At 42.6% G+C, this 18,457-nt stretch overlaps 1 protein-coding gene across 1 annotated transcript in view; it reads left to right on the top strand.

The window, feature by feature from the left end:
* Positions 1 to 1,328: 1,328 nt before the first annotated feature.
* LOC124613305 (ankyrin repeat domain-containing protein 12-like) overlaps positions 1,329 to 18,457 on the top strand; it is a 56,930-nt gene continuing 39,801 nt past the window's right edge. Inside the window, exons 1-2 of the mRNA XM_047142000.1 lie at positions 1,329 to 1,497; positions 13,064 to 13,269. The gene's annotated coding sequence lies outside the window, so the exon portion shown is untranslated. The remainder of the gene's footprint in view (positions 1,498 to 13,063; positions 13,270 to 18,457) is intronic.

Here is an 18,457-nt window from a genome sequence, read left to right as displayed (position 1 = left end):
CCCTCCAAATGATTAAAAAGCAAATGTGTGTATATACTTATTTTAATTACCGGAATATACAGGAAATAACTCACGTATACTAACTTAACGCCTGCGCCATTCTTTGATTGTCCGATCTCAGTGAAAACATGCTTAGCCTGAAGTAGGGAATAACACACACTTTTTTTTTATCATGAATGGAAACTTAGCATTTTTTCCACCATACGAAACACACGCTGTCACTCGGGGCCAATAAGTAATGTTCTGGTGTAAGTCAAACACATTTGTCTTTAGAATATTTTAATCAAAACTATGGATACTGCGGCAGCAGGTTTTTAAACGAGAAAAAAACGATTGTGGTAATTACTTATCGTGAAGCAAACGCACGACACTGTGTATACTATTACAAAATAATTTGTGTGGTATGCAAGGGTTGTTAACTGTTACCATTTGCTTTCAGGCTTTAAATGTTTCCATAAAAATTGATACACCAGTCTGTCTGTGGATCAAGTATGAGCTGTATCTCATTCACTTTTTGACATCATATGTGTAGCACATATATTACATTTTTTAACTGACTTTAGCCATTTCGTATCAGAAAGTACCCCTAAAAGCACAAACATTTCTAAGCTGCACTGCGACAGGAAATTCGCTGGACATAGACGCTGTAAGAAATTCGTGGAGGTTTTGAAGCAACTTAGGAACGGCAGAAAACTAATAAAATGACGATGTCTATAAGAAATGTGTATATAGCCGTCTGAAGGTGGGCGTATCTATTCGATTAGATTAAGCAGTAGAATAAGAGTTTTAAAAACGTTTGCGGGTGGATACAATTTCAATCTACGAAGATATTCGATAGCATTGTTGATCACGTCGTACTGACTAAACGCACATCCACGACTGAGAAGGGTAGCATCGACCGGCGCCTACGAGCGTCCTGTTGGGTAGAAGGGAGCAGGACGCGCTGCTACTGGTCGGAGAGGACCAATCAGGGACGGCAGCGGACGCAATGCGGCAGCGCAGTGGCGAGCTGAGGTTGGGCGGGGCGGGGCGGAGGAGCGGCTGCGACTGCGATGTGGCGGGAGACCAGAGCGGCAGCCCGGACTGGTCCGGTCCTGTCCTGTCCTCAGGAGGCGGCGAGGCTGCCGTGGCAGGCGAACAGGCGGGCGCGGGCCAGGGCGACACCAGTGCCCCCTGTGAGATGCGCAGGACACCGCCGCAGCAGCCGGCGGGCGGCGCCACCGGACAGGGCGGCGGCTCGGCGCAGGTGGCGGCGGCGGCCGGGGGCGGCGGGGGTGGGGCAGCGGCAGGAGGAGGAGGAGGAGGAAGCGGCAGGGCGCCCGCCGAGGGTGGCAAGGCGGCGGGAGGGGCGGCCGGCGCTGCCAGCGGAGGCGGCACCAGGGTGACGCTGCGCCTGCACCCGGTGAAGGCGCGCGGCGACGACAAGCGCCGCGGGGGCGGCGCCGCAGCATCTCAGGAGGCGTCAGAGGCCGCCGCCCAGTCGTCCGGAGCAAACAGGTGGAACTGCTCTTCATTTTCTGCTGTACAGTAGGTTGGCCACTTTGCCACCAAAAACTGTTTGGTTAATCAACCGAGTAACAACGTCTTACAGTAACTACATCACTGTGTGTTATTTACTTTTCATATATAACAGGGTGGCATTCTTGGGCAGGCTTGTGGACTGACAATACAGTATACACTGAGGTGTCGTGGGATACCTCCTTGTATCACATAGGACCTCCTTTTGCCTGGTGTAGTGTAGCAACTTCACGTGGCACGGACTCGACAAGTCGTTGGAAGTACCCTGTAGGAATATTGAGCCGTGCTGCCTCTGTAGCAGAATTTTGTACACGAACTGACCTCTCGATTATCTATCATAAATATTTGACAGGCGACCAAATAATTTACTCGAATTGTCCAGAATGGTCTTCAAAGCACTCAAACCAATCACAGATAGTTGTGGCCTAGTGACATGGCACATTCTCTTCCGTAAAAACTCTATTGTTGTTTAGAAACATGGCATCCATGAATGGCTGCAAATGGTCTCCAAGCAACCGAACATCACGATTTGCAATCTACGATTGGTTCTCTCGTAAACACAGCCCACACCATTATCGAGCAACCGGCAGTGTGCACTGTGCTTTGTTGACAACTTGATTCCGTGGCTTTGTGGTGTCTGCACCACTCTCAAACCCCGTCATCAGCTCTTAACAACTGAAATCGGGAGTCATCTGATCAGGCCACAGTCATGTAGGGGCCAACCGATACGGTCACAAGCCCAAGAGAGGCACTGCAGGTGGTGCTGTGTTTTTAGCAAAGGTACTCGCATCCTTCGTCTGCTGTCATAGCCCATTGACATCAAATTTCACCGCATTGTCCTAACGGATACATTCATTGTACGTCCCACACTGACTTTTGTGATTATTTCACACAGTGTTGCTTGTCTGTTAGCACTGAGAGCACTGTGCAAAGCTTATACCTTCTCTCAACTCTGGCAACACACTATTAAAGTGAAAAATTCAAAGTTGCACCATGGTTTGGAGTCACCATTACATTGTATCTCCTATAATGGCTGGATAGGTCTGTTCAAATTTTAGAGGAATTAAAGGCATACCATGTCCTATAGGGCCATGCCTAGTAAAGCACTATCATGTCAAACCAATCTTTGTATTGATGACAATTTATCTTAATGTATCGTACACAATATCTGTTGCTGGAAATAACTGCCATTGTCAAGTTCCTGCTCAATTACATCTTATATAGGATAGTTGACATATTCTGTATTAGCTTCTGTATCAAAGAACATCTCAGTTCTTCCAGCAAACCCATTTTATGACCTGTATTTAATTCTTGGAGTGCTTTTGAATTTTATCGTACATTTCCAAATGAAGTCGTGTATTGTGTATGTGTGTAAGCACTCATTTGTTTAGAATATGTGGCACAGGATTCCTCATCTTTATGTTCTCGGTGAGACATAAAACATTTTACAGGTTTGCACATATCCAAATAGGTCATGATCTAATTTACATTCAGTATTATCTTCTGATGCAGTTGCTTGGATGTATAAATTCTGTTACCTTGCGTATTATGTAGAATTTTACAATGTTTTGTGATATGCTGCTGATGTGTGGGATGATAGCTATGCACATGTGCACGCGTGCTCTCGCTCTCTCTCTCTCTCGCTCTCTCTCTCTCTCTCTCTCTCTCTCTCTCTCTCTCTCTCTCTCTCTCTCACACACACACACACACACACACACACACACACACACACACACACACACACACACACACAAAACATGCACTGCTGGATAAAGTATGCCCTAATTTTTTAATGTGTCAAAGTCCTTACCCATATGCACCTTTCAGTCCTTCATGTTTTCTGTCACAAACCCATCTTCCATTAAGTAAACTTTTTGTCCTTTCCACAGCCCCATCCAGATGATCCTGACTCCCCGCCCCCCTTCCACACCACTGCAAAACACACACACACACACACACACACACACACACACACACACACACACACACAATTGTTTCTTTTCCAGTTTTTGCTACACAGATATTGAAAATGTTGCTTAAATTAACTATATTATTGAAAAGTATTGCATGCATCAAATTAAGTGCATCATAGGACTAAGTAAATAACAAGCAGCATAAACATTCCCAAAAAAATTGGAAACAAAACAAAATCTATATCTTATTGTTATTGGCTACTAATATATATGGGTTTTATTATGATGTATAATAAAAAATAAATTTTATTTGCTCCTCACAAATTATTGATAATTCATAACTTACTAATTATAAATAAAAGAATAGGGGCTATAATTAAGAGATGAGAAAATATTCGTTTCCAGAACTGAGTTTTTATTACCCAATTTGTAAAGAAATCATCCAACACTACCTATATAATTTTACAAAATTTTCTTTTGTTTGCAACTTCCTGTTGTAAGATAGCACACTTATTGGCAGTACATCAGAAAGGGATGGGGGGCTAAGAAGGGAGCTTAACATGTTTCTTCCACTATTTCGTTTCAGCTGACATTCTTAAGAAATGTTCAGTCAAGATTATTGTAAATGCAGATAGCAACACTTCAGCATTATCAGTAGCAGGCAAAGAACTGTGTTTATTTGATGACAAAAGCTGTTTGCCCAGTTGAAATGACAACATAGGGTACAATAGGAATACTAAAAATTCATGTCTCGTAAGTAAATTGTTTTCCTGGTTGGATGCACGTAAGTGTGACAGGTGGGTGTGCAAGTCAGGATGTGAACAGAGTACTAGTACACAGACTTATTATGTTTGGTTCATAATAACATGCATAGTAATTAATATTATCTAGAAAGAAAACTTTAGAATTGACCAGATTGGCAGAAATATCGTCTTTATGTCTGAGAAAGAGACAAAATGAGGTAGTAACAACACATAGCCCAATATTCATACAAGTAGATACGGACCCTGTGGCAGAGGACTCTTAGCAGGAAGCTTGTGCTGAATAAACAGTGCTTTGAGGATGAGCACTCTGTGTGGTCAAATGAGGTGGTCAGTCAGTCAGTTTTGTTCGGTGCAGATGTTGCACAATCTGCGCATTGTCCACCGATGAATGACACCCATTAACCCTCAAATACTACCCATCCAGATATTACTTTAGCCCTACCTGTGGTACTGTAGAACCCCTTATTAAAAACTTAATAAATAAGGATTCAAAATTAAAGCATGTTATTTTTTACAGTACTAATTGTACTGTACTAATTTTTACAGTACCAGTACAAATTGTTTTGTATATCAAAGAATCCTTTGCTTTGTTTATTGTCCTTCATTTGCGCATTTTGGACATGTTTTGTCCTGACTTATTGTGCATACATATTTTTTTGGTACATATTACAGCACGTTTTACTGTCACAGTCCTTGCTTTGGGTACAGAAGGCTAATCTCCCTGAAATAGTGTTCCTTTGGATTGACAGTCACTGCTGTACTGGTATGCCCAGAATCCCTCTGACCATTTCTTGAAGATTACAAGACAAACTTGGATCAAAGTGGTCATATCAAATCAATAACTTACTTCTTTTTCATCAATTCAGCACGGATTCTTTAGATTTTGAATCGGAAACCGATGGAAGTACCATAGAGTTGATTCCAATAAGTTCTTAGATCTGAGATGCGGTATTACATATACATAACATCGATCATCATTTCAAAGCTACGAATGTTTCATATTTTGTGTGGAGCAATCAAGTGGAACTTTCTGAATAGCAGATGGGAGTAATTGCAGTGCCATTATAGAAATAAATACCAAACACCAATTCAATAAGAGGACAGAGTAGAATCTGCAGAAATGAGACACCTTAAAAGTGTGGTGGGCTCTACCTTACTGGATAGGAAGAGAAGTGAAGACATTAGATGAGAACTGAAACCTCAATGTAATTAAGTACAGAATGAATTGGAAGGAACATGTGGCAAGAATGGATGGGGCCGGACTCCCAAAGACGTTGCTCAACTACAAGCTGAAACATGTAAGAAGCAACTATGAATGAACAAAGAAGAGATGGCTAGACTGATACGTTTTAGTGCAGAACAAATCATTCGCTTTAATTTTTGAACATGGATCTTCCCATCTCTTCTGTCATGTGCAAAGAGTTTGCAGTTGTTGAGCATGAGACACTCATACATGCCATGGAACTTTCTGTAGTTTGGAAATACACCCCCCCCCTCCTCCCCCCCCCCCCCCCCCCCACACACACACACACACACACACACACACACACACACACACACACACACACACACACACACACACACACACACAGAGAGAGAGAGAGAGAGAGAGAGAGAGAGAGAGAGAGAGAGAGAGATTGACTTTTGGTCACTAGCCACGCCTGATCTCTGATAAACAAAGGATACAAATGACAACAATAAAGTAAAGGGGGTGGAGAGGAGGCACACTTCTTAACACTGTTGCAGGCCCAGCACCTGCCAGCAGTGCAAACTGCACTTAACTTTACTCTGTTAATCCTCCATGTGTGTTATTACATTGTTGGATTCTCCTCTTTGTGCACAGTCAGTATGATTATGCTGCAGTCTCACTGCTGGCACAGCACCGGTGCAGTCTGGCAGTGATGAAACAAATTTACTAATTACTGGCACATTTAACCTGCAACAAACCTGCCCTCTCACTGCGATTTGGTTGGATACGTGCATTCGGACATGTCCATATGGCATGATTGACAGGCACAGTGAAATTCACAGTCCACTGAGATTTGGTGCAAGAGCTGGGTTAAACATTCAGCATAGTGATTAACAAAGAAACTTTAAGGTTTGTGATGCCTTAGCACATGTCAGTGTTTCATTTACACTAGAATAAGAATAACAACAAAACACGGCATTATTCCAGCAGTCATAAGGCACCGGATGCTTGAGCAATGAAAGTCTGTGACAACAAGGCATATGTTTGTTTGGATAGGGATTCAACTTGTAAGAAGAGAGTAGGCAAAATTACTAACAACTCCCGTAATATTATTAATCAGTCACAGAGGGTTTATACGTGAAATCTCTTCTTATTTACACAGCAAACTGTACCAATGAGAACTTGGGAGCAGCAAAATACTGGCTGGAGGGGCAAGTGAATTACATAACCCCTCCACTTTTCAAGTGTGATTTCTCCATGGTCACACCTCACCCCAGTTCTCACTCAGCAAAAATCAGAAGGTTTTGGTTAAATAGTATATTTGCTTCAGTTTGAACTTCACTACCTTTAAGATCCTACAAACCATTGTCAAATAGCAGCAATAACTCTGTTGTTGAACATAAATGAGCTATGTACGTGGCAGCTGTGTGAGCTTAACTCACACGTAAATAGTAACAGTTTCTTTATGTTCACACTTGGACAAAATGACAATTGCAGGGCAAGGAAAAAGGCTTCTTGTCATAGTCAGTGTAGAAGAACTCGCCTACTTCTTTTGGCGCCTCTCAGGGACCATTCTTTTGTGTGTGTGTGTGTGTGTGTGTGTGTGTGTGTGGGGAGCATGGGGCCCCAAGGTGCTTTCCTTTCTTGGAATAACCATTTATTTAGTTTACATCACCTTCCAGCTGAGGTAATTTTTCATTCCCTTGTGGGTCTTTTTTTTCTGAATTTCTTCACTAGTGTCAACTGATTGGGGAAGAACACCTTAAATATAGTGTACTACATAAATCATCTGTGCCTAATATCTGCGTAGGCCCTTATATGCATTTCAAAGCAAATGCAGCAGCCAATCTGATTCAGTTGACCTGTTACATACTCTTTCGATTATGCCCCTTAACAATGCAAGGATCACACTGCTTATAATGTTAACTCCCCACTTGTCGAGGACTAGATGTCAGTTTTCCTGGGGGACTAGGATTACCAGCAGTGGCCACCATGTCAGAAGGCCTTTGCTGCTGTGGCTGGACAGTGTCTGTGAGGATAGCCCTTGATCGGAGTAGGTGGCATCTGGGCAGAAGTTTCATACATTGTACATATCACATTACACAAAAACAATGGCTGATCTGATCTGTCAGTCCTATGAACAGGTCTAGACATTCAGTGCTGAAAAGAAAAGTAGATGAACATAAACTTATTTACTGCTGCCTGCCATATACTAGGGCACAAAAAATATGAACACTCACAGCCTGTTATATGATCAATTATGTGAAAGTTACAACCATCCCCCCTACTAGCTAAATTTTTTCCAAACAAATTCTCTCACCACTCTCCTCTACTGTGGTTACCATGACACTATCTTTGGGAACCATTTCCTGCACCTGATTAGAGATGCAGCTTCCTCCTCGGGCATCTACTAGTGTGAGTGTTCCCAACCAGGAACGTTCTCCTCAGAAACTCACAGATCGGAGGCCTGATGGCAGTGAGTAGCTTGAATGGGTGTGTGTCCCAGGGCTGCTCATACTTCATCCATTGCCATGCTCATCATGGATAAGCCCTTGAAAGACTTGGTCAGCAAAGGCTGTGGAGGAGGAGGAGGAGGAATTGGGACAAGGTTACTCTGGTGACCCTGGAGGCACCAGATCGCTCTACACAGTCTGATTCTGAACAAATGCTCATTGATGTGACAAGCAGCAAACCTCGGGTGTGACTGGTCCTCCTGTATCCTTCAAACCTAACATTGAGACCCATAATGTTATCAACATTATCAGTATGGATATTACTGTCACCTGCAAGAACTACACATTGTTTCCTCATCTTCTGCAATTAGAGTTGCCCTAAAGAAACACATTTCACTGATGACCATTCCCCAAAAACCCCGTGGTTATCGTGCATTCTGTCGGAACTGTGCTGGCCCTGGGAGGCCATACATTGGTTCACACAGATGTTGTTAATGTGGTTTCCCCTTTGTACCATATTGGAAGCAACAGCAATTCGGATACAAATGACCTCAGCCGTCATCATTTGCAATGTTTATCTCCATGCAGGCCACTTAGATTGAGTTGACCACCGTATTCCAACAACCCTCCCCTTTCCTCGTACTTTGGGACTTCAGTGCCCACCATGCCCTGTGGATAAGTACCACTTCATCTGACTGGGGCCTTCTAATTTAGCAGATTCCTACCAACCATGATCTGTGTCTGCTCAGTAATGGTACTTCCATCCACTTCAGTGCCACCCATGGGACCCTTTCAGCTACTGACCTTGTGACCTTTTCCCCTAGTCCTGTGGCTTTGCTACATTGGTCACTACATGGCAGTCTTGGTGACAGTGACTGCTTTCCGGTGATTCTGACACTTCCTTGCCACAACCACATGGACAGACTACTACACTGGGTGCTTCAAAGAGCCAGGTGGCAGTTGTATACCTCTGCTGTTACCTTCATCGCCCCGTCTGATTGCATCGAAGAGGTTGTGCAAGACGTCTCCAACATGATTACCCATGGTTCTGGAACTGCTATTCCCCTTTCTGGAGGTTCCCTCCATTGTTGGCCAGTGCCATGCTGATCCAAAAACATTGCAACATCTGTTTAAGATAATCATAGAGCCCTGCAAAATTTCAAATGACGTCCTTCACAGACCAACCTCATTACTTTTAAATGAGTTTGTGCTAAGGCCTGCTATGTAATCAAATGCAGTAAAGAAGGAATGCTGGGAGTGGCATATCTCCTCCCTGAGAATGCATGTCTCTTCATCCCAAATGTGGGCTGGGCTCCGTAGGCTTCAGGACTGCCAAAGATCCACAACCATGCCAGGTCTCTTCCTTTGGGATGGTTTTGTGTACTGATACTTACTGGTACGTATTTCTTGCTGAACACGTTGCAATGTTCTTTGTGGCAGCATCAGTGTCTTCTTATTACACAACCTTCTGGATGTGTAGGGGATGAATTTAAGACATCCCCTCTCCTCCACCCCTTGGAATGTGAAATCATATAATGCAGTGTGACTGGGAATTTCTTGAGGCTCTTGCCTTGTCTCACAATATGGCTCTGGCCCTGATTTCATTCACAGTCAGACAAAAACAACATCCAACTGTTACTCATTGGCTCCATCTCCTCAGGGTCATCAACCATATTTTGCTTGATGGTGTCTTTCTTTTGTAGTGATGAGATAGTGTTATTGTTCCAATCCTTAAGCCAGGCAAAACCCAACATCCAATGACAGTTACCAGCAGAATAGCCTCACCAATGTGCTCTGCAAATTGCTTGAAGGAATGGTTGCTCACTGTTTACACTGGGTACTTGAATCTCAGGGCCTTTTGTCTTCCATCAGTGTGGTTTTCTGGAGAGACAATCCACAACCGGCCATCTGGTTAGTATGAAAATGGCAGTCTGTTAGGCTTTTTTTAAACATCAAACTTCAGTGCAGTATTTTTTTCATCTGCAACAGGCTATACAACACTGCCTGGCACCATTACATTTTACTTAATACCAATTTTTATTCATCATTGTTAATCCCACCAGTTGTTCTGAGTTGGAATTTGTACTTCATTCAGCTGTCATCAGGACCATGAGAACAATGTCCTGCAGGGTTTTGTGCTTAGTATCAAACTCTTTGTCATCACCAGCCATGGATTGATAACCTCTTTCTGGTCACCTGTCACACTGCGTTGCATGTCAATGTCCTTTGCATTTGGTGCAGCTCCCAATCTGTATCCTTGGCTGAACATCAGCTCCAAGGCACCATCAGACAAGCTTCTGCTTGGAGCTCATGGTTTCCAGTTCTCTCCTGCAAAAATGCAGGTCATGCATTTTTGTCATTGTACCACAGTTTGTCATCATCCAGAACTCTGCTTAGGTAGCCAGCCCTTGGATGTTGTTGCACAGTCCCAACAGCACTTGGACACTGTTGACGAGTCCCAGTTTTATTTTCATTTGAATGAAGTTCGTTCAGTTTCACAAAAGTATTTGAATTCAGTTTTGCCGCATCTATTTGCATTTTTAGGTTCCAGTATGGTATGCTTTGATTAATAATGCATAATACAAGCTGTATTATAATATGTAAAGGTGGAAAGATTGTTTTTCACCAAATAAGAGAGCACTGAACAGTTGGCAGGCACATGGAATAGGTAGTGTAACCGCTCCCATCCCCTCCCAACACTGAGTGACTGCCGTCCCAGTTCCAGGCCTGGTTCAAGAACATTTTTTCATACAAGCGATGTACATTTGGCACCCATCCCTTCACCCCATTTCCCTGTTAGGCTTTCACCTGTGTCAGTTTTCGTTTCTTATTCTGGAACTCAGTATATACTGATCGTACACTTAGGTGCCGCCCCCCCCCCCCCCCCTCCCGTGACCGTCTTGGTTGGCATCCCAAGTGACTACAACTAATTGTGATACATCCTGTATAGCAGGGCTTAACAACTGGCTGGTTTTGAGCGCGAGTACTCGTGTCTGCTCAGGCACGTGCTCGCGAGCAGGTGCAAGGTCACGGAGTAGGGAGGGAGGGGAAACACGTGCGCACGTTTGAATGTGATCTCGCGTTCTTAGCAGATTTAACTAGCCATCTGAATGCTTTGAACATTTTACTACAAGGTAAAGATCTGCTAATTACTCATTTCACAGATCGAATATGAGCTTTTAAAATGAAATTGACACTTTGGGTGAGTCAGCTGGAAACAGGAAACCTAGCTCATTTTCCTAAATTATCATCCATGCAAGATGTTCACAAAGACTGTGAACGTTATTCACATAGTTTAGTTGATCAGCGCTTTCAAGATCTGACAGCACTAGACAGTGATTTTGATCTGTTCTCTCCATATTCAGCGAATATTTAAGATATTTGTCCTGAGCTGCAGCAAGAAATTATTGACCTGCAGTGTGACAGAGAATACAGAGACAAATTTCAGAACAAGAAAAACACTTTGGAATTCTACAGACACTTCCCTCAGGATAGATTTCCTCGTTTGCACAAACTGGTGGCTACAATAATATCAATGTTCAGTTCCACGTATGTTTGTGAACAACTGTTCTCTGCAATGAAATGTAGCAAGACGCGCCTGAGAAACGCAATGTCTGATCGAAATTTAATCTGCACACTGCGCCTACAATGCACAAGAACAATTACTCCAAACATAGACGCAATTGTAAAGGGCAAAAAGTACAAGATAACCGAGAATCCCACACTTCAGTGACACCTTTTATTGTGTAACAGTTCACAAAATAATGCGAATGTAGAGGCATACAACACTAAGCTAATAAAATTATATGGCACGTGTACATTCTCCTTTATTTGTTTCATTTGTCGCAGTAATAATTCGTGAGTGATATCCCTGCAGGTGGCCGCGAATTTACATTGACTGGCGGCAGCTGTTGTGTGCCCCACGTGACTCTCCCCACTGTCCGCTCTGGTCCAGCAGTGGGGGTAGCGTGCTCGCACTGCTCCGTGCTCGCGCCTGGCTGCTCACAGCTTGCTCCGTGAGCACGTATGTTGTGAAGCTCTGCTGTATAGTAACCATACAGTTATGGCACCTCTAGGCCCCCTCTCAGCTCAGTGCACCAAGTGATGGCATGTGTAGCTTGGCCCTTAAGCCAGGGCTGCCCATTTCCGCCAATTGGGATGTCAGCAGTGATCTCAAATGGCATGGGTGGTGAGAAATGCATTTAGAATCGAGAGACGAAGAAATGAGACAGTTCGAGGTTAGAAAAGATCACTGTGCGAGTTTGTTCAAGAACAGAATCCCTGCTAGTCCATGGTACTTTGCAGATGTGTTGTAATGCACATACATTGCTCAAAACAAATTGGGATTTTTGCACTGCTCAAATGGTGTGTTTCTGCACCCATGTAGTGAGGAGCACTGTGAGTGGTGTGAGCTTTTAATTCCTCTGTTGTGTGCAACAGCAGTCACTCTTTAATGGATGGAAAAATGTAGCAAATACCATTTCTGTATGCAAAAGTGAGAAAAATTTGCAAAAGTCCGCTATTTAGACAGGATGTGTGTAATGTATTTACATGCTGTGAGTTGCATACTGCCTCACACCAAAGTTTTTGCAAGCTGCTAATATCATTATATCATACCAATTTACATCTGTCAGGTTCAGTGTGAGCTCACAAACTGTCAGTGCCTTCCAGATACCAACCATGAAATGGAAAACAGTCGAAAAATTTATCTTATTACGTCACATTTAATAGATGTGATTTGCAAACTTGGAAGCTGTCTACTATTTGGACATTACAAACTGTTTGACTACAACTTGGTTGTGGTTCTGCATACTGTACTAGACACTGGCAGCAGACAACCCATAAGTTAACATTGCTTCAACTGAAGTTATTGATTCTTAAATAACAGATCTCGTCAAGCATTGTCTGTCTGGTATTGTATGTTAGGGACCCCACTGTGGAGTTGTTGATATACTGATGTAATAATCTAAATAGTAAGTTTCATTTCAAGATATAAATGCCGATTTTCTCTCCCTTCTGAAAGGCTTGATTTTCTTATCCAAATACTGAGTGAGTTTGCACCTACTATAAATGGATAGTTTGTTATTGTTGGATCCTCTCTTTGTTACTTTTCCCAAAGATACATGTGTCTGGCATTATACAGTTCTTTGATCTTGGTATTTTGCTGGTATATGTTCCATCTTTCAGCTGTGACAATGTACACTATTTGCTCCACCCTTGTTGCAGGCCAGGGGCAACAGAAGAAGCGGCAGAGCCGGAGAGTGGCAGCTCGTGTCCGAGCTCTGCAGATGTTGAGGGTGGCAGTCGGGAGGAAGGTGTTACAGGTGCCGGCAATGTCAGTGTCGCAGGAGAGACGGGCAGTGCCACTCTGGATGATGCTGTCTCTTCTTCTGTTGCACTCAAGAGAACTCATGATCCTGACACAGCCCCTGGTAAGTTCTTCATGTTGCGGGTGCTTTTTGCCTGTTTCTGTTGTACATGTGTCAAGCTCGGAAGGTGGCAGTAGATACAAATCTGTTTACCTGTTACATGTGGTACACTAATTGCCTATCACAGATGGAACACTAGATGCCCTGATGCCATGTTTATAGTCAATGAGTAGATGTAATTTAACTGCATCGCATTTTAAAATGGGTTTTGAAGTGGATTTTCCACATTTTCTGAGAGTGCTAGCAAGGATTTCTTTTACCATCCTACTGCTCTGGTACCAACATGTGTAACTCACTATGGTATGAAAATTGCTCTGTATGAAGTTCAGAGTGGAGCCTCGTAGACCCCGGGGATATCTAGAAAATGTGGAATTTATGTTACAAATAATTAACTGTTACAACCAATAGCATACATATTGGAAATATCGCTTGGGAATGTAGCAGATATTGGTAAATTACCTATTGAGGCAGCTTTGGACCTGAAATTGCTGGAATATGTAATGCCGTACACAGTAAGGTCTTGGTGAAAGTGATTTCTGAGGCAACAGTGGCAGAAACACCTAACAGAAAACATGAAATCTTTTAGTTCTCTGTTGTGTTGATACTGAGAAATTTTGTGATCAGAGCTGAAATACAGGAATATTACATATGAGCTTTAAATAAAAACTTGAGTGTATAATGAAGCTTTGAGAAAGTACATTAGGTTAATTTGTATACAGTCAAAATAGTAAAACACTTTTGGCATTCACACACTTAAGGGCCATTTGTGGGAAAAACAGAGTAAATTTACAGTATTAGTCATTGTCAGTGTCCATGTAATGTCTGCCTCCATTATTGTAATTGTTAGCAGCTCTTTTGTAGAAATGAGATGACTATTTATCCTGATCATTGAACAGATATTGTGCAATGAACTTTGTCAAAATTTAACTACAAACTATTAACAATATCAGAGAATCAATTCTTCAGTTTCTCTTGGCATATTTTGTTGGTCGAACAGTCCTTGCTTGTACTGTTGGCTTATAATGTCCACAATATTTTGGTGACCAGACATGTTGCCGTCATGAGCTGTGCTGACAGGTTGATAGAAAGAGCTCCTGGTGGGACATGGCTGACTTACATCCCCCTCCCCCTCTTTCCTTGAGCTCTTCCTATGACATCAGCGGCCCAGAGGTGATGGCATGGGTGTCTGTGGTAGTGTAGGTGTAAATACTCAATCCACCCTGCTTGCCAGATTGATTCCCTGAGTGTCTTCTTAGACTTGTTGAGATTATAGCTGCAGTTCTGGTTGATGAGATTGTCCCTGGTATGAAACTTGATGGTCTCTCTAACAGCACTGCTCCAGTATTTCAAAGTATGTGCTAAAATTCTGGTATGTTTGTATTCCATTACATGATTCTCGGACAAACAATGCTCTGGGACTGATGACCTGGGATATATTAGTTGAATGTGCTGCTGGCATTGATCATCAGTGGTGTGCACTATTTTTCCAATGTATGTCTTGCCACATTGGCATGAAATCGGATATTTCACGGCCTTCCACAAACTGAGGTCATCTTTCACACTCCCCGGTAATGCCCATATTTTATTGGGTGGGCAAAAGACAGTTTTTGCTCAGTACTTATTCAGTCCACAGCTGATTTTTTCCAAAATTGCATTGGTGTATGGTATGAAGGCAATGGTTGCCTCTTCCTCCATGACTTTTTCCATCTCCACAGTTTGTACTGCTGTGGTGGAGCAGAGTGTGCTCCTAATTTGCCATTTTGAGTAACCGCTTTTTCGGTATACAGTTCTTATGTGTTCCAGTTCCTGGAGCAGACACACTGCATCTGAGATGGTGTGTGCCCTATGTACTAGTGTTTTTAGTACCCCATTCCTCTGCACAGGGTGGTGGCAGCTGTCAGCATGCAATAGAGTTCAGTGTGTATTTTCTTCTGATACACACCATGGCCAACGGTGCCATCAGCTCTTCTCTTGACCATGATGTCTAGAAATGGTAGTATTCCTTCTGCTTCAGTCTCCACTGTAAATTAGATGTTGGAATGGATGGAGTTTAGATGTGCAAGGAAGTTCCTTCTATGGGGCTAGATGATGAATGTGTCATCCATGTGGATGAAGTCAGGGCTTCTTCCTTGGAAATGCTCCATACATAAAGTCACAGCCACAGACAGGAATGGGTTGCCCATTGTGACTCCCTCCAATTGTTCATAGTATTCTACATAAAATAGGAAATACATGGAGTTTAGGATATGGAAATGCCCACGGTCTTTGCATAAAATTTCTGACCTGTCAGTTCTAGTTACCCCCATAAAAGCACACTGTTACACAGATGAATAGCAAAAACATCAACAACCCTCAACAGGAAATGAGTCCTTCAGCCCAAAGTTGTTGAGGCGTTTCACAAAATCCACAAAATTGGAGGTGTGATGCAGGCATTTTACTCGCATATGGGTTTAGTATTTCTATCAGGTATTTTGCCAGCAAATATTTTGGAGCCCAGTTGCTAACAGTGGGGTGTAATGTCACCCCATCATTGTGGAGGTTAGAGAGTTCATAAAGTCTTCAGGCTGAAGGACTCAGGTATCCCGTTGGGCCTTGACATTTTTTCATTATTTACTAGGTTGCATCTATGAGAGTTACATCATCTACATCAATACTCTGCAAGCCACTGATAGTGTGTGGTGAAGGGTACTTCTTGTACCGCGAACTGGTCCACTTTTCCCTGTTCCATTTGCAAATGGTGTTGGGAATAATGATTGTCAGTACTTCTGTATGAGCTACTACAATAATTTCTCAAATTTTCTTGTTGTGGTAATATTGTGAAATATAGTGGAAGGAAATAATATATTGTCTGACTCTGCCTGGAAAGTACTCTCCTGAAATTTCAATAGTAAAGCTCTTTGTGACACACAACACCTCTCTTGTAGCATCTGCCACTGGAGTTTGTTGAGCATTTATGTATGGCTCTCATGCAGATTAAACAACTGTATGACAAAACATGCCAATTTTCATTGAATTCTCTCTCTCTTTTCTCAGTCTTACCTGGTAAGAGTCCCAAATTGATGAACACTACTGAAGAACTAGTTGAACAAGTGCCTTGTAAGCTACTTCTTTTGTGCATGAATTACATTTCCTTCAGATTCTTTGTAGGAATCTCTGTCTGTCATCTGATCTTCCTACTATTTGCTTTATGTGGTCTTTCCTCTTAAGTTCTTTTCAGATAGATACTCGTAGTATTTTATGGTAATTACTGTTTCCAGCAATTTGTCATCAACAGTATAGTTGCACAGTAGTGGATTTCTTTTCCTGTTTGTGCACATACGTTACATTTTTTTATGTTCAATGTCAACTGCCAGTACATGCATTAATCCTTTGTTGGCCCTTCTGCAAATCATTACTGTCTTCTGATATTGTTAACTTCTTAAACACAGCTGCATTACCTACAAACAGGCTTAAAGAGCTTCTGACACATTCGACTTGGTCATTCATACACATTGTAAGTAGTAACAGTCCTATCACATGTCCTTGGGGGACAGTGTCAAATGCTGTCATGAAGTTGAGGAACACGGCATCAACCTGAGTGCCGAAGTCTGCAGCACTGTGGTTCTCATGGAGGAACAGAGTGAGCTACGTTTTACAGGATCTCGATTTGCAGGATCTATGTTGATATTTATAGAGGAGATTTTCTTTCTCAAGAGATGTAGTAACACATAAGCATGTGGTAGTGCTTACAGCAAGGGTGTCTGTAGCTGAGATCGGCTAGCTGGAATTCAATGCATTGAGTACAACATAACTATTATGACATCACTACATTTATTATCATACTTGAGCGTAGGGTTGGGAGGGGGTGAGAAGAGATGATGGAAGGTGGTGGAGGAATAGTCTTCTGGGAGATGTTGTTGTGCTGTGAAGTTATTCAACATGTAACAGCAATAAATATCATTTGTCCCTTGCAGAAGCAATTCATACTCATCTTCCTATTTGCAGGAGGGGTTCGATTCCCGTATTTTGAAAATAGTGGATTTACTATCTGTCGTTGTCTCCTACCTTCTGCAGTTACTCAACACAAGGAGGTCATATTCGTAAGAGCATAACAAAAGTGTTTATTGATGCCATTAGCAACGGGAACATACATGAAATTGGTCTACCAGAACAGTGTTCCTTATGCAGGGTGGGCAAAATAAAACTGGCCCAGAAAATATTTACAATAAGATTGGTGGAGGAGTGTCCCTTGTTGATGAACTTTAAAAAGGATGCTGAAACAGGCCCTCATTGATGTCGATGCAGCACTGTGCTCGATGTATCAGGCTCAGAGACAAGCACAGCAGCTCTGCCTGGGGGATAAAAGCAACAGTGTTTTCAGTGTTCCACTGTAGCTCTTCCAGGGCGTGAGGATTGTATGAGTACACCTGGCCTTCAATTTGCCCCACAGGTAAAAATCACATGGAGAGAGATCAGGTAATCGAGTTGACCAGGAGGTTGCAGTGCCTCTGCTGATTGTTATTACCTCCCTGAACACCACATGCACTCGTGACAACATCGTCAAGATGCTGTTTACTGTTACCCCAACTTGCTGAAAATTTCCATTCATTATTTGTGAGTTGATCCACATATGGATTATATTGTTTCTGGACGACATAGTAGTTAGCATTAACAGTTTGATGAAAGAATCATGTTGTGACGTTGACACGAGACGCTGTGCATCAGACACTATCTTGAGATTATACAATGGCTCTTCAGCATTCGAGGGGATTCCCTGATGCTCAGTGATACATGTTCTGTGAGTGCACATATCATGACAGACTAAGCAAGGCCTCATCTGAAGAAATGGAAACTGATTATCCAAAACCCCTTATTCCACTTCATTCATTCAGCTCACAGTCTCATGGTTAGTATTGCTGACTCTTGATCATGAGGCCTGGAGTCAGTTTCCAGCTGGGCCACAATGGTGTGTGTGTGTGTGTGTGTGTGTGTGTGTGTGTGTGTGTGTGTGTGTGTTTTAGTCCTCATCATCTTTCATTATCATTTACCCACAACTCACTGAGGAGTTGCTAAATAAGGAAACTTGCACCAGGCAGTCAAACGTCTCAGATCAGGTCTCCTAGTCAATAATGGCAAAATCACAATTCATTTCATTTCATTCAGAAACCATGGGCTGAACTCAACATGTGAAAGTTCTTTTGGATATTTTAAC

This window comes from Schistocerca americana, chromosome 4 (genome assembly GCF_021461395.2).
Source record: "Schistocerca americana isolate TAMUIC-IGC-003095 chromosome 4, iqSchAmer2.1, whole genome shotgun sequence".
NCBI classification, from domain to species: Eukaryota; Metazoa; Arthropoda; class Insecta; order Orthoptera; family Acrididae; genus Schistocerca; species Schistocerca americana.
Note: the sequence above shows the minus strand (reverse complement) of the source record. Positions and strands in the feature narration are given on the sequence as shown.